The sequence below is a fragment of the Pinus tabuliformis genome, chromosome 5_1 (assembly GCF_031772625.1).
Source record: "Pinus tabuliformis cultivar Carrire ecotype Pingquan chromosome 5_1, CPIR1, whole genome shotgun sequence".
NCBI classification, from domain to species: domain Eukaryota; kingdom Viridiplantae; phylum Streptophyta; class Pinopsida; order Pinales; family Pinaceae; genus Pinus; species Pinus tabuliformis.
Genome location: NC_142305.1, coordinates 924094848 through 924112357, shown reverse-complemented (window position 1 = coordinate 924112357; position 17510 = coordinate 924094848). Strand labels below are relative to the sequence as shown.

The 17510-nt window shown below is 44.4% G+C and overlaps 1 protein-coding gene across 1 annotated transcript in view; it reads left to right on the top strand.

Annotated features, from left to right (window-relative positions):
• LOC149167806 (protein SEEDLING PLASTID DEVELOPMENT 1-like) overlaps window positions 1-17510 on the top strand; it is a 365756-nt gene that overhangs the window by 21072 nt on the left and 327174 nt on the right.

Sequence of the window (17510 nt, the reverse complement as noted above, 5' to 3'; positions counted from 1 at the left end):
CCTTCAATCGACCGAGGAATGGGTCGATTTGTTCTCCCTTTTTCATCTGGTATGATTGCAGCTAATTTTCTAGTAGTATCTTCCTGTGCACGGAAGTATGCTGATACAACTTGGTTAGGGCCTCCCACATCTCCTGTGCCGTGTTCTTCTCGGCAATATGTGGTACTATATGATCCTTGACCCCGTCAAGGATGATACTCTTAGCCCTCGCCATTGCATCCTCGTACTTGTCGTTATCAGCCGGGTCAACTGGGATAGCTATCGTCCTCAAGGCGAAGTGCTTGATCCGATTCCTGTTTAGTACGGATAAGATTCTGGCCTTCCAGACTACGAAGCTTGAGGCTCCATCCAGTTTGTCTTGGTCTCTTACTCTATGTAGTACCATTTCACTGCTTTTCTACTTCCCTCTTGGAATTTCTTGGTATGACTCCTCTGAGCCCCGATTTCCCTCCTGGAAGCCCTTTTGCCAATGTCGAGATGCCCCTCTCCAATCGTCTGTGCAACTGCAACACTGATCTGGATTCCTTGGCTAGAAATCCACCTCGGCAGCAACTCCCTCTACTTTGGTCTTGCCCTGTTAGGTACTGTTCTGACTACAGTGCCCCACCAACTCCACTCTGCAACTTACCCACAGCCTCCTAATCCCCAGCAAATTGAAGGTTAGAGCTCCTAGGCTCTGCGCAATCCCGGCACTGGCATATCGGCCTCCTCAGCCAACTGCGTCAACCCTCCAGGGCTCTGTGTGGCTCTGCGTGAGCCTGGCTTTGCCTCCCTCAGCCTTTGCACCGTCTCTTCCTGGCTCAATCTTGATGACGCAGGCACTGCATCACCCCTTCCTTGCTGCTACTCTGCTAGGAACAACTTTTGTCACTTGGGACAGCTGTTTTCTGCTGCTGCTGCTCTGTTCGGCTGATGTCCTCAGCTCTCTTGTGATCTGCAACCACGCTTTGATATCATGTTGGAATTTCTAAGTCTGACACGTTAGAAACCCTTCATGCACTTTACTAATTTATTCCTACCTACTTGTTCTGTTAATTAACAAGTTATTTACCATGTAAATACTGGAAATAAATACAAATGCATGCTCATCACATTACAGATCATCAATTGAAGGAAATAGAAAGAAGCACACAAGTGACACTGTTGTTTTTGGACTAATGTCCCCGGAAAAACCCAATGCAGTAAAACCGGTGCAACGATCTGAGGGTTTGATTTATTAAGCAGTTTCAGAATACAATTTGGGTGCCAAATCCGGCTCACCCAACAGAACAAAATCTCGGCAGTAGCACCTCTTTACTTGGATGCAGATATTCTGGATGAAACCTCGGATAAACACTCCGGCAGCTTCACAGCTCCAATCTGCCCCACGAAACCCCAGCGTCAGCCTCTAGTGATTGCGTCAGCCTCTCTCTGGCCCAGCGTTAGCCCAACGTACTCTGGCTTGGCATGCGTCAGCCTCTGGAGGCACTGCGTCAGTCCTCTGGTCCTTTGCGTCACCCACGCTTGCTCTCTGAGGCACTGCATCAGTTCTTTGGCCCTCTGTGTCACCCACGCTGTCTCTCTGAGGCACTGTGTCAGTCCTCTGGCCCTCTGCGTCACCCACACCGGCTCTCTGAGGCACTGCGCAGCTCTTGGCTCTTTGTGCGTGAGCCCTTGGCTGCTATTGCGTCCCTCTCTTCGGCGACTGCGCTGACCCTCTCGGTGCTATTTCTGCCTCTCTGCTTCTGTATTCACTGCCCCTCAGCTGCAACTTTGATCACTCTCTCAACTTTCTCATCAAACTGAGCCCAGAAAATCGAAATCTTGATCTTTTGGTGTGTTCTCCAAGTGACCCTTAAGCCTCCTCTTATACTTTTTTTATTGACAAATCAACGACCGAGATTAAGTGCCTAATCAACGGTTAAGATTAGATCTGGCTTGATCCATGACTTTTGGACCATTCTAACATAGTTTTATATTAATACACATTAATATTTTATTTTCCCTAAGTTTAGACTTAGGGACTCCATTAAAAATATTAATTATTTTAAAATCTGTCAAACTATTTAGATGCCCAAACCCTTTCTGAGTATTGCAGATCTCATGTGCCTTAGCCTCTCCACTAATTTTCGTGGCTAGAGCACATCCGATGCTACCCCAAATCAACACTCCCTCTTAGCAAGGACTGTGCTTTAGCAATGCTCCTCATTGAGTATCACTCTGATTATCTGGCATCGGTCCTTGTTCTTGTGCTAGGCCTGCTGCCCAACATCTTCTGCACTGCTACATCTTGTACTACTACCCATGGCCCTGCCATTGCCACTGCTGCATCCGTATTGCAACTCCCTCTGCATCCGTGTTGCCCCCCATGGCCCTGCCATTGCCACTGCTGCATCTGCATTGCAACACCTCTCATCATGCTGCATCGTGCTGCCCATAGCACTATCACTGCTAACTACTGCTCTGCAACTCAGTTACTGAGAATTAAGTAACTAATCTCCCAACTCTGACATCTCCGTCAGGCTAGAACCACTCTTGACGCTGAAGCTCCCTCTGTCACTGACAAGTGCTCCCTCTCTGACCTCTGCATTGCTGCAACAACTCCATGCATCTTGCACCGTTGCAAACATTTTTGTGCCATCCTGCACTGGTGCAACACTCTCGTGCCTCTCGCACTGTTGCAGCTTGCTAGCCTCGCGCTGTCCTGGAAATCCTGCATTGTAGCTCCCTCTATCGCTCCATCCGCATCCTTCTCTATCGATTTCCGCCACCCCTTCTACTCCTCTTCGGGGCTCCCGTAGCTCTTGGGTGAGTCGTTCACCTTCCCCTATGGAGTATGTAAACATACACATACATAGGGTGAGTGGTTCACCTTCCCCTATGGAGTACGCTATATGAGAATTGGGTGAGTGGTTCTCCTTCCCTTGTGGATACCCCAACCAGTGTTGTGAAAATCGTGATAATATCGCGATTTTGTCCCGAAGCTGATATTATCGCGAGTAATAATCACAGATTTTTTTTATACCTGATAATTTCGAAAAAATCGCTATTTTTCCCAATTTATCGCCGAGGGTCGGGGCAACGCGGTTTTATAAGGGATGCTAAATGTTCGAAATGCAATTTTTTTTGAAAGAAATAAATAATTTTTGAGTGGGGTAGCTTAATGATCAAGTCTAGGCCCTACTATTGATATGGTATTCATGGTAATGTTAAATTCTTAAAGTAAAAGTGACATTCTCCTTAATCTTCATTTTCATCCTTTTACTTAAATTTTTAACATTACCATGAAATGACTCAGGATGTTTGAGAGTGGTTCCGGCCTCATTGGATTTCATATGGAGAAAGTAGAATTTTATATTTCATTCAAAATCCAGCAGATTTATTAGTTTTTCAGGATTTCAAGATTGGGAGATTGTAATGTTTCCAAGTGACACCACCTACCCGGGCTACCCCTACCACCAGTAGAGGACGTGGTCTACCTCCTATAGCTCCTACTTCTAGTTCTTCAGCTTCTAGAGCACTGTAGACTCCATTGCCAACTCCACCAGCACCAACATCTACATCTAGAGGGAAAGGGAAAGCTGTGGCATTTTCTTGCAAGAGGGGCAGAGGAAATCAATAGGATTAGACTTTAGTTATTTTCTTCATTTTATTGTATATGACATTATGACATGATGAGATATATTATTATATTTTTTGTTGATATTTTGAGGCTGAGTTGGGACTCAGGAGTCAGGACTTACTATTCAGGACATGATTCAATGTTATGTGAAATGATATTAAACATCTTATATATTAGTTCTTTTATCATATTTATGTGTCAATGTATTTATTTTATGTTGTAGATGGTTTAGATATTAAAAAAATTGAAAAAAATGAAAAAAATGAATATTTTTGTACGAAACGATTTTTTCCCGATAATTTCCGATTATTCCCGATAATTACGGTTTTTTCTAGTTTTTTCCTCGCGCCGATATTATCCCGATAACGATTAATGCAACATTGGTAGCAAGGTCTAATCCAAGAGGCTAGGTACCTTGAGGATCTTGCCCCTCATCGGCTGTAGTTCGCTTGACTACAGCTCGATGTCTCCCCACTTCTTCTGAAGTGGCACATGAACACTCATGGCATAATCATCGTTTGTCTCCACTTCCTTCTCTGCCCTTGCTGGCGCAACCTTGGTCTCGGAAGCCTCTCCCTTGCTCTTCTTCCTTGGACACTGGGTCACATAATGACCCAACTCCCCACAATTGAAGCATTTGATCTTAGAGAGGTCGTTCTTCTTCCGTTTCTCCTGCTTTCCCTCAAATGCTTGGGCAACATCTTCCTCCTCTTCCTTCTTGATTCTGATCCCCTTGCCGCTGCTTCCCGCCTTGCTCAGCTGTCTAATCTCTTCTTGGCGAAGAGCAGCGCACATTTTCTCCCAATTTGGAAGGGTCGCCCTACCTCATATGCTCTGGACAAACACCTCCCAGTCTTCTGACATTGCGTTTAGGGTTGTTCTCACCATGAATTCTGGATTTGGCGTTGCCCCTATGGAAGTCAGTTGATCCCAGATGTCCTTCATTCGACTGAGGAATGGGTCTATCTGTTCTCCCTTCTTCATCTGTTATGATTGCAGCTGATTTTCTAGTAGCATCTTCCTGTGCACGGAAGTATGTTGATATAACTTGGCCAGGGCCTCCCACATCGCCTGTGCCGTGTTCTTCTTGACAATATGTGGTTTTATATGATCCTTGACCCGGTCAAGGATGATACTCTTAAGGCTTGCCATTGCATCCTCGTACTTGTCGTTATCAGCCAGGTCAACTGGGATAGCTATTGTCCTCAAGGCGAAGTGCTTGACACGATTCCTGTCTAGTACGAATAAGATTCTGGCCTTCCAAACTACAAAGTTTGAGGCTTCGTCTAATCTGTCCTGGTCTCTTACTTCGTGTAGTGCCATTTCACTGCTCCTCTACTTCCCTCCTGGAATTTCTTGGTATGACTCCTTTGAGCCTTGATTTCCCTCCTGGAAACCCTTTTGCCAATGTCGAGATGCCCCTCTTTAATCGTTTGTGCAATTGCAACACTGATCTGGATTCCTTGGCTAGAAATCCACTTCAGCAGCAACTCCCTCTACTTTGGTCTTGCCCTATTAGATACTATTCTGACTATAGTACCCCACCAGCTCCACTCTGCAACTTACCCACAGCCTCCTAAACCCCAACAAACTGAAGGTTAGAGATCCTAGGCTCTGTGCAATCCCGACACCGGCATATTAGCCTCCTCAGCCAACTACGTCAACCCTTCTGGCCTCTACGTGAGCCTGGCTTTGCCTCCCTTAGCCTCTGTGTTGCCTCTTCCTGGCTCAATCTTAATGACGCAGACACTGCGTCACCCCTTCCTTGCTGCTACTCTGCTAGGAACAACTTCTGTCACTCGGGACAACTATTTTCTGCTGTTGTTGCTCTGTTTGGCTAATGTCCTCAGTTCTCCTGTGATCTGCAACCACACTCTGATACCATGTTGGAATTTCTATGTCTGATACGTTAGAAACCCTTCATGCACTTTACTGATTTATTCCTACCTACTTTTTCTGTTAATTAACAAGTTATTTACCATGTAAATACTGGAAATAAATACAAATGCATGATCAACACATTACAGATCGTCAACTGAAGGAAATAGAAACAAGCACACAAGTGGCATCGTTGTTTTTGGACTACTGTCCCCGGAAAAAACCGAATGCCGTAAAACCGGTGCATCGATCTAAAGGTTTGATTTATTAAGCTGTTTTAGAATACAATCTGGGTGCCAAATTCGGCTCACCCAACAGAGAAAAATCTCGGTAGTAGCACCTCTTTACTCGGAAGCAAATATTTTGGATGAAAACCTGGATAAACACTCCAGCAGCTTCACAGCTCCAATCTGCGCCACGAAACCCCAGCGTCAGCCTCTCTTTGGCCTAGCGTTATCGCAACGTCATTCTGGCTTGGCCTACGTCAGCCTCTGGAGGCACTGCGTTAGTCCTCTGGTCCTCTGTGTCACCCACGCTGGCTCTCTGAGGCACTGCGTCAGTCGTCTGGCCCTCTCCGTCACCCACGCTGGCTCTGAGGCACTGTGCAGCTCTTGGCTGCCTCTGTGTGAGCCCTTGGCTGATTCTGTGTCCCTCTCTCTGGCTACTGCGTTGATCCTCCCGGTGCTATCTCTGCCTCTCTGCTTCTGTATTCACTGCCCCTCAGTTGCAACTCTGATCACTCTCTCAACTTTCTCAGCCAACCCAGCCCCAGAAAGTTGAAATCTTGATCTCTTGGTGTGTTCTCCAAGCGACCCTCAAGACTCCTCTTATACTTTTCTCGTTGACAAATCAACTGCCGAGATTAAGTCCCTAATCAACAGCTAAGATTAGATCTGGCTTGATCCATGACTTTTGGACTATTCTAACACAGTTTTATATTAATACACATTAATATTTTATTTTCCCTAAGTTTAGACTTAGGGACTCCATTAAAAATATTAATTATTTTAATATCTCTCAAACTGTTTAGAATATGCCCAAACCCTTTCTGGGTATTGGAGATCTCATGTGCCTCAGCCTCTCCACCAATTTTGGTGGCTAGAGCACATTTGATGCTATCCCAAATCAACAAATAACGACCTGTACTCCCGGCTCCAGCTCAATCATGCACTCAAACCCTTGGTCAAGTAGCTTCCCTAGTGGCATGTCTCCAAACACTACCGGGTACTTATCCAGAATGGTTTGTATGTCAGGGTGTGGTGGCTTGAGATGATTCGCAGCCTCAGAAATGCTCAACTCCACTGCCCACTCAATGTAACCGTACCTTAGGTCAGCCTCCATCCGATGTGCTGAAACTGTCTGTGGAGGGTAAGAGTGCATGCCCCTAAGGACAACCAAGTTGCCATCCAACCCTGTAAAATCCATCTCCAATTGCCTCTAATCAGTAGTGACTCGACCAAGAGAATAAAGCCACTAGACAACCATGACCACATTGGTGTCTGGTACATCACCACGAAGAAATTATCAGTGACTGAGTAGTTCCCCATGGTCACATATCGTGTACACTGCATGGTCCTGTCCTCGGCACAAGGACTGAGAACCCCTCAAACTCCTCGGTCGTGATTCCTCTCCTCTGCACCATTTGTGCATCGATGAAGTTGTGGGTGGCCCCACTATCCACCAAAATAAGACACGATGTCCCTACACTGTGCCTTTGATCCTCAATGTCAAAAACTTAGGTACCCCACGTAAGGACGCAAGGACCCCTCCTGCTGGTGCGAAAGGGGCTGCCCCTAGTGGTGGTGGTGGTGGTTGTCCCCTCTCCATGTGTGCCACGCTATTATCTCCACCTGCCTCCAACTCTACATCATCCTCCTAGTCACTGTCATAGTAGACCTCAATGTAGTGGGCCTTGCCCACTGTGCATCTATGGCCTGGTGCCCATGGTTCCTAACGAGTGAATCATAGTTTCCTCCTCTAGAGGTCTCTCTGAGTCTCCTCATCAAACTGTCCACGCCCCTGGTTGGCTCTCGGTGGTGGAGCCCTAGTGTCTGTCCCCTTCTGCTAGAAACCCTGTCTAGGTGGTATTGACGCTCTGGCCCTGGGTAGAGCATCCTGCAAGTCTCACGCTCTCCCAACTACATCTTGCAAGGTGGTGGGCCTATTGGACTTCACCAATCCCCTCAGTGGCTTTGTTAGCCCCTCTACAAACATGAAAACCCTCCTGGCCTCTGATAGATCGGGCACCATCACTAACAATCTTAGAAACTCGGAGATGTAGGCCTCAACACTCCCCGTCTGCTTGAGCCTTGTCAACTCCCCAAAGTGCTCCTCCAGGTCTCTCCTCTCAAAATGATCCAACACCCTCCTAGTGAAATCCTCATAGGTTGTAACTCCTGCATGCCCCATCGTGGTTAGCCCATGGAACCACTAGTCATGGGCTTTCCCTTCTAAATGCATTGTGGCAATTTTAATTGCCTCCCCCTTGCCTCCCCCTCTGTCATCTGATTGAGTTGGAAGTAGACATCTAACTTCTCAACCCATGCTTTCACTGAGCTCTTGGATGAACCATCAAAAGTCGGGAGGAACAATCTCCCCATGGTGCGCTGCAAATCGGTACCATGTGCATAGCTTCCTCCACCTTGCCCCTTCCCCCTATTGTTACCCTTCAACTGGCAAAAGTCCCTGAAGGTAATAGCCTCTCTAAAGTCGGGCCCATAGGACTGATACTCCACAAAATAGTCCCCCATGGGCATCTCCTCTTGCCCTTGCGGCCCTCCAGCATCGGATGCTAAAAACGTGGGGATAGTGGACTTGGGTGGTGTACTAGGAACGAGTGGTACGTTGGGGCCATGAGCCCCATGGTGCTACGAAGTGCTGAAGCCTTCACCAAATTGGAATTCCCCTTGAATTCCTTTGCCCTTGTTGTTGCTGCAAGTTTGTTGCCTCAGCTCCTCAATACCCTTAGACAAATCTTGAACGACCTTTAGAAGGTGTTGGGAAAACTCCTCCTCTTTACTCCTTTTGTCTCCCTCATTATCCCCCATGTTTGGCCTTTCAACCTCTGTTTCAACTATCATTGGATCTGGGGTAATTTGCAACTGCCTTTCTCTGCTCCTGTACCTCTGCCTTCGGTAAGTCATGTTCTGTTGATCTTTTGGTGTCATAGACTGATACTGCTCCCACAGGCTGAGCCAAGACTATGAGCTCTGATACCACTGTAATATTCCTAAAGGAAATTTACAATGATAAACAAAACAAACATAGCAAAAACACACACACAAATTCACACCACATTAAACACCCAGAAAATGCCATAAACTGTGCTGAGCTGAGTCATTTTATTAATATAAATGTTGGGTACAAGATAAGAATGGAATGCATGCACCTGGGCTTGCCCAAGGCAAGCTAACAATGTCCAGGTGATGAAATCAATTGCTCGTACACAAGTGTAGCTGTCCCCAACAAAGCTCTGCACTGCCCCTTGAAAATATGCACTGCTGGCTGCAAACAATGGCTACTAAGACCTCCTCCGGTGCTCAAAAAATTCCAGGAAATTAACCCTGAACTCTCCTCCAATAACCCACAAAAACGCATGAAGGAATTGGCCAAATGTTGACCTCGAAATTTCAGCCCAATTTCCCCTAGCTCCTCTAGCTGCTGGGTATTTCGACCCACCTGTAAATGATGCTGCTAAATGCCCCCAAAATGGTTGAGATATTCAACAATTCTCCTCTCGGAACTCCTCCACAATGGTCAACCCCAAATTCCTCTCCTTGTGTCCCATGTGTGGCACGAAATAGAGTTGCACAGGCCCTACGCAGTCTCTACTAAATCCACTCCACAACCACGCTGCAATGCTCCCGGATCGATCTAAAAATGATGGAAACTCCCTTCTAGGGCTGGCACTCGAGGTCCACTGAAGCAAAGGTGAGATTCTCGCCTGAAAATCTCTTGTGCTCAACAACACATGTAGACTTGGCTTCCAACCCAAGCGTGCTAGTCAAGGTGAATGCTCAAATGATCAAAGATGCCCAAAATGAGTGCCTCCTCCTCTTTTGTTGTTGTGCCTCCAATTTTCCCATGTGGGGCCTAACCATCAGACCCTTCATCCTTACCCTCCAAGAAATGCGCATTTCCAAGAGGGGAGCGTATTTCCTCCTTGGAGTGGTCCCCACCATCCACTAACCATTTGATTTTTTCCTTTCCTCTTAAGTTGGGCCCTTGCCTTAACTCCAAAACTCAAGTGGGGTTCCACAACCCACTTTTCCTAAGTGAAAATGCAAAATATGACAAAATTGGCAAAATCGATATTTCCCCTTAGCAATATTTCTAAGTGGGAATATCACATTCCACCAAAAATTGTGAGGTGCTTTCCATCCACTAGTTATGACGGGGGTTCCCCACAAAGGTTAGCTATGTAAAAATAGTTAACCCTTCCCTTTCCATGGACCTTATATGGATAAGGATCATCATTAACAAGGGCTATATCTCCTACTTGGAAATCTTTTCGTCGTCTCTTGACCCATTGTTTCTTTGTATTGTTTTTATGTCTTTGTATTTTGGTTTTCGAGGAAGAAAACTTATTTGCTTGGCACACACTTCCTCCACTTTCCTCAAATACCCTTTCTATCCTGAGGATACTAAGCTCAAAGTGCTTCCATGCTACTTGTAGGTTTAAAGGCTTATGGTCCCCTTCCTTCTTGCTATGCTTTTCAAGGGTAATGAGGAAAGTGTTGATTTCTGTAGCATCACATGTGCTCTGGCCTCGAGATTTTGCAGAGAGGCTAAGTCACATGCATTTTCCAAGACCCAAAAATTGTTTGGGAAAATTCCACCAAGAGATGGTTTAATTAAAATAATTAATCATTTTTAATGTATTCCTAAGTCTAAACTTAGGAAATATTATTAATTAAAAGGTATTAATTAAATCTAGTGCGAATCTTCTAGAAGAAGACAAGGATCAACTCCTAGTTAATCTTTGCCTTTGATTATGTTTTAATCTTGGCCGTTGGTGCTCCAACGAGAGATTATAAGAAGGAACTTGATGAGCACTTGGAGAACACACCTAGATAGTGAGATCTTGAGATCAAATTTCTCAAGAGTAGCAGCATTGAGTTGCTGGAGAGAGATCGAGTGATATTCTTACAATGAGGGGCAGAGATACTAGGCCGGAGGGGATTTTTCCAGTTCTAGTGAGTGCAACGTAGAGAAGGCAACGAGAGGTTCAGAGAGGCAGCGCAATGCTTCAGAGGGAGTCTGTAATTTTGCTGGCAACAGTCGCGATCTAGTGCTGGAAGCTGGGGTGTGAGTCTGGAGGGCCAGAGAGCTGAGTTCCAGTCAGCAAATCGATTAGCTGGGAGGGTAACACAACTCCTAGAAGCTGTGACGCAGTGACTGCGAGAGCCGACGCAGAGACTATGCAGAGGCAGCGTGGGGTTAGCCATCCAGGGCCTGGATCAGATTCGGATCGCCTGTGATAGTATGAGAATATTTCTCACTACCTCTTTGCCAATTTATTCTCTGTATCAGATTGCCAGTTGGGCATCTAAATATTAGTACTTAGAAACTACTGCATAATAATTAAAACCCTCAGCTGCTGCACCGGTTTTCCCACATTGGGTTTTTCCGGGGACGTTTGTCCAAAATCAACGGTGTATTTGTGTGTGTTTATTTCTCTCCTGTGCAGTGTTTTATTTCCGCAATATTTTATGTTGTCAACGCTGCAGTAGATTTTATTTCGATGTTTACTGTGTAACACTGTAAATAACTTGATTCAGAAATTAACAAGTAGGAGAAATTTAATCAGTTGCCGCAATAGGGAATCGGGTCACCGATTTTTCACATGGTATCAAAGGATAGATCATAGGCCGGAGAGCTCAGAGCAAAAGAGGAGAAGAACGTTCGAATTTCTGCGTAGGCAATAATTTGAAACCCTAGGGGCAACGTATTTCCTTGGCCAGGAGGGTCAGTTTTTTGTGGAAATTTTACTTCTCTAAGTGAGTCGACAAAGAATAAAATTTTCCAGATCGAAGAGTACTAGAGGCAGAGGGAGTAGCAGCAGTTTCCTTGCAGAGCAGATCTTCAGCTAGGACGCAGATTTTGCAGCAGTTTGCTAGTGCAAATAGTGTCAGGAGGAAGGAAGAGCACGCACTAAGGGAATTCTTTCCTTAGGGGACTTCTAGCCAAAGTTCGAATTTTCCTAGGAGAGCAGTAGTAGCTGTGTGAAAGATTTCTCACTCCAGAAGGGAGTGCGAATAACTGGGCAACAGCTGCACAGAGGAGAAGAGGAGGAGTTCGACATTTTCAGAGAGATGGCATCAGCTAGGTTGAGAGATCAAGATCGGTTGGACGGAGCCTCCAACTATGTGATTTGGAAGGCTAGAATTTCTTGCCTTCTAGATGAACATGATCTCAAAACTTATATCGATAGTGTGGTAGTTGTACCCGCAGATGCAGATCCGCTTAAGAAATACAAGAAGGAGATGGCGAAAGCTAAGAGGTTGATTCTCAATGGGGTTCGAGATCACGTTGTATCTCACATAGCTGACAAAGATACTGCGTCGCAGATGTGGGAAGCACTAGCTACGTTGTATGAAGGATCTTCTAAGCAGGGGAAGATGTATCTTGAGGAGAATCTAAGATGCATGAGGATGTAGAAAGGGGAGAGTATAGACCCCTTCATTACTAGGTTTCAGGATGTACGAGACCAGCTGGTTTTAGTAGGGTCAGCACCCCAACCTATAGAGTTTTTACGATTAACTCTAAATAATGTTTCCGAAGAATGGCAAGTTTTCGTCTAGAGTATCCTGGGTAGAGAGAAACTGCCAGATTGGGAACATGTGTGGGCTGATCTGTAGCAGGAGGAGATGAGGCGAGATCTAGTAAAGAGCACTATCAGTGGTGCTAGCAGCAGCAGTGGGACGAAGCAAGTTAAGGAAGAGGAAGATGTGGCCCTCACATCTAAGGGGCAACAGGAGTAGTGCAGGAGGAAGAAGGACATTTCCAAGATCAAGTGCTTCAGGTGTGGTGAGCTTGGCCACTACAACACTCAATGTCCTCTCAAAAAGAAGGACAAGGAGGAGAAGCAGGATCAGCAGGCTGCATCCGCTGAGATCGACAGGTTGTCCTCCAGATTGGAGGAAGAGTTTGCCATGATCACCGAGTTACCTCCAGGGGTGAGGTGGGGTGATTTGGAGTTGTAGCCCCAGAGAGCTACAGGATGGGCATGATTCTTGAGGAGGTCCACCTCATGAATCAATACCTTGCTACGAGAGCCCACGACAAGCAGTAGTAGGATGGATCAGTGGCAGTTGATGCAGTCAGGTGCCAGAGTGACAGGTACAATAGCTAGTGGCGGTCAGAGACTGAGCAGCGCAGAGCAGAGTTGGCACCAGTGTAGTGGGCACAATGTAGAGTCAGTAGCAGTGCAAAAGCTTTAGTGACAGCGCAAAGTCTAACAGCAGTTAGGACTCGGGTGACAGATGCATCATATTGACCATAGTTGGTTCAATGTTTTGGATGTTTTTCTGTTGCATTTGTTGCAACTGCAGCAGGAACAGTTGGAGAGGGTTGCAGTGCAGATGCAGTGTTGATAGTAGTTTAGCAGGGCCAGCAACAACACAGATGCAACAATCATAGTTGCGTAGTAGTTGATGGGTAGCAGAACCAGACATCAACAACGCAATAGGAGATGGTGCAGAGACAAAGTGATGCTTCAATGGGTTGCAACACTAGAGCACATTCCTCGCTAAGAGGGAGTGTTGATTTCTGTTGCATCGAATGTGCTCTAGCCTCAAGATTTTGCAGAGAGGCTAAGTCACACGCATTCTCCAAGACCCATAAATCATTTGGGAAAATTCCACCTAGAGATGGTTTAATTAAAATAATTAATCATTTTTAATGTATTCCTAAGTCTAAACTTAGGAAATATGATTGATTAAAGGGTATTAATTAAATATGGTGCGAATCTTCTAGAAGAAGACGAGGATCAACTCCCAATTAATCTTAGCCTTTGATTATGTTTTAGTCTTGGCCGTTGGTGCTCCAACGAGAGATAATAAGAAGGAGCTTGATGGGCACTTGGAGAACACACCGAGATAGTGAGATCTAGAGATTGAATTTCTCAAGAGTAGCATCACTAAGTTGCCGGAGAGAGATCGAGTGATCTTCTTGCTGTGAGGGGTAGAGATAGTAGACCGGAGGGGATTTTTCCAGTTCCGGTGAGTGCAAGGCAGATAAGTCAATGAGAGTTTTAGAGAGGCAGTGTAGTGCTTCAGAGGGAGTCTGTAATTTTATTGGGAGCAGTCGAGATCTAGTGCCGGAAGCTGGGGTGTGAGACAATGTTGCATGAAGCAGGGCCGAAGCGGAAGCGTTTTTTGGAAGCGGGGACGCGGAAGCGTCATTTTCCAAAAATCTAGGAAGCGAAGCGTCTGCTATATATATATATATTTTATATTTTTTTGCATTTATACTCAAAACAAACATCCCAAATAGCAAATTAATTGTAGAAGACATGAAAACATGCATATTTTTGCATAAATCAAGATAGATATGGCATCCATGATTCCATTGTAGTTACTAGTATGTACAACAATCATCTATATTCTAGCTATTACAAACATACATCAAATTTTTAAGCATATTATAAAACATAAAACATTTAAGCATATTATGATTTATCTAGCAAGTGAGCAACTGTCAACATTTGTCATGTCCAAAATTCAAATAATAATGTTTACAAAATATGTCACTTGTTCACCGCCAAGACAAAAAAGGTTCAAAATTCAAATTCACAAGTCTAATTTTATAATGAGCAATCTACGACAAAAAGTAGTAGATTGTGAATATATCTACTAATCTCTCCTCCTTCCACCACGAAGAGAACGTGGCGGCGGGCCTCCACGTGGTGGCAATGAAGAAGATGGTGCCTGTGGAAGTTGTGGCATTGAAACTGATGAAGAAGAACCCCCTGCTGTTGGTGTTGAACCATGGAACCTAGGAACCAAGGGATCAGATGGGGGTGGGGGTGGCATATCAACACGATCATAATCATCCTGGAAGCGCTCAAAAAATTCATGCAAAAAAAAAAACACTAGTTAACAAAAAAATTAAAAACATGAATTAGAGAAATGCTTTATAAGGAAAAATTGGAAAATTCATACCACAATGGACATACCTGGATAAGAGCATCCTCTAATTGCTCTAATCACAACACCCTATCCTCCAAATTGGGCTCCTCTGGATTCTTGTCCCAAATCAACAGGTCTTTATTAGACTTTGCATCTTCACAGTAATGGGACAACAATTGCAAGTTGTAATGAACATAAACCAAGCTCTCTGCCCGGTCTAAACTCAACCTGTTCCTTTTAACACTGTGGATGAAAAAATAAGAGCTCCAACACCTCTCTGCAGAAGAATTGTTTACCACCTGTGATAGCACCCGCAATGCCAAAGCCTGTAGAAGTGGAGTACCCCCTCCATGCATGTTCCACCACTCAAGAGAAGAAAAAGTCTCTCGATCTTTAATTGCATGCATGCTCCCAAATGGACCAGTGTTAAGCGTATAGTTGCTCACCTGTCTTCGTACCAATGCAGCCTCCTCCTCATCAGGGATTAATTTACTCAATGCAGCCATATATTTTCTGTGAACCTCTTGATCTTGGTGTGGTTTTCTCCTGCTTCCTCCCCCAGGTGCTGGTGTCGAAAGCCATGATGGATGATAGTATTTAGGTGTCAAAACATATGCTAATGCATGCAATGGAACATTTAGCATTTCCCATCGGTTTTCCACCTCTACACGAATATAATTGTACGAGGTGGTATCTCTAGGCTCAACAATGTCTTTAATCTGCCCCAACATGCTATCCATTTGCTCATACACCTCCCCAATTACTGGTCGATCTGAATCTGCAAACATGATCATGTAATAAATTGGTTTGGTGAATTGCAAAACATATTTAACCTGTGCCCAAAAGTAACTGTCAAGAACAGTGTCCTTGACTGCATTAGCACCATCTATGTGAGTGTTAATTTCATCCCATGTTTTAGCACACACCAGATTAGTTAAAGCTTGTCTCACCTTCACTAGCCGCCTAAAGGTGAGGTAATAACTAGCAAATCTTGTCTTTGCAATTTTAAGCAACTGCAACTTGGAGTAAGTGCCATAGAAGTAGTTTACCCTTGTATGCCCTGTGATGAATTTAATGAGCTGCTTCCCTCTCCTGTAAAGCTCAGTAATCCACCCACATTCTCTGTGCTTCACAATATCATGCATCAAAAGGTTCAATGTGTGAACCAAGCACCCAAACCAAAAGATGTGTGGATGAGTACGCTCAATAATTTTTCCTGCTGCCTTACAATTTGCTGCATTATCTGTGATCACTTGAACCACATTATTCGGACCAACATCTTTGATTGATTTCAATAGGAGATCTGCAATGTTTTGTGCAGATGCAGTGATGGAGGAGGAGTCATGACATGTAATAAATACTGCACCACTAGAAGAAACACCAAGAACATTTATCAAATGTTGGTTTCTAATATTTGTCCACCCATCTGATACAATGGATACCCCAGAATCTACCCACTCATTTGTAAAACGTGTCAAAGCTCTTTGAACCTTTGCTTTTTCTCTTTCTAATAACACTGTTCTAGCTTTCTCATAGTTGGGGGCCTTGTATCCTTTTGGGGCTTCATTGATGGCCTTTACCATTTCATGCCAATAGGGAGAGCGAAGCACATTGAATGGTACACCGCAAGCACAAAGAAAACAGACTATCTTTCCATGCACATTGAATGGTACACCGCAAGCACAAAGAAAACAGACTATCTTTCCATCCACATCATCCCTCCCAGCAACATTAAGGAAATCCCCTATTGTTCTTCTACCTCTAGAGCTTGCAGAATTACCATGAGGAGATGAGCAGCTACCAAATTTAGAGGTTGCACTTGATTCAGAATGAGTTCTTTGTTTCTTGTTTTTTTGTTGTGCAACCATCTCTATTTGGATGTATTTTTTTCTTTCTTCAGTTGAAATGTTTGGGCAAATTTGTACCCCCACAGGACCCTTTTTTTCATCATTGTCTAGCACCCCACAAAGATGCCTCCTCAGACGGGTATATGAACCACAATATGGTTTTCCTTCATGACAACCATGAGGGCACACAAATTTGTAAGATCCACCACCCTTTCCCCCATTATGTTTGGTCACATAGTTCCACAAGGGTGTTGATGTAGCTTTCCCATCTTGTGTTTCAGTGTCCCCTTCAGGTTCATCCCCTTCCTCTTCAAATCCTTCCTCCTCATCATACATTGGGTCACTCATATTGGGACCACTGTCCTCTTGTGTTTCTTCCCTTCTATTCCTATTCCCCTTTGCCATCATTAAAAACAAGAGTGGAATGATACATAGAAGCCAAAAGAACACCAAAACCTCCACAGACCACGTCACCTAATACATCGAATAATATAATATCATATTCGTAAAATGCATTTAATTCTTTTAACAACTTTACAGTTTCTCCCACCACATATCCTCCACACCCGGCTCCTGCGGGTGGACCCCCTGCTTCCACACAATCCACCCCTCCATAACCCTTCTGAATTACATCTTCGGGCCAAATATCCTCATAATGATAATCCTTGGATTGTAAAGTATCTATAATTGTAGGTATTAGAAATCCTGTAAGAGTAAAAGTACTATCGTGTTTGGGATCACACCCAATCTGTAACACTTTTTGACCACGTCTCGCTAGAGCGACTGAGATATTACAACTAGTTGTTGATTTACCGATTCCGCCTTTCCCGTAAACTGCTATTTTCACCGCCAATCCTCCTTTATCTAAATCTAAAAGTTATCTCTTTATTTCAAGGTTCTATATAATCGAATTATTCTTTTTTTAAGTAATACCTAATATTGAATGGTAGCAATAATTATAGATCCTATTGTATTTATAGGTCAATACCTCTAGGGTGGGGTGTCCAAGAGTTGATAAAAAACCTTATTGAGTTTCTCGTTTATACACTGATG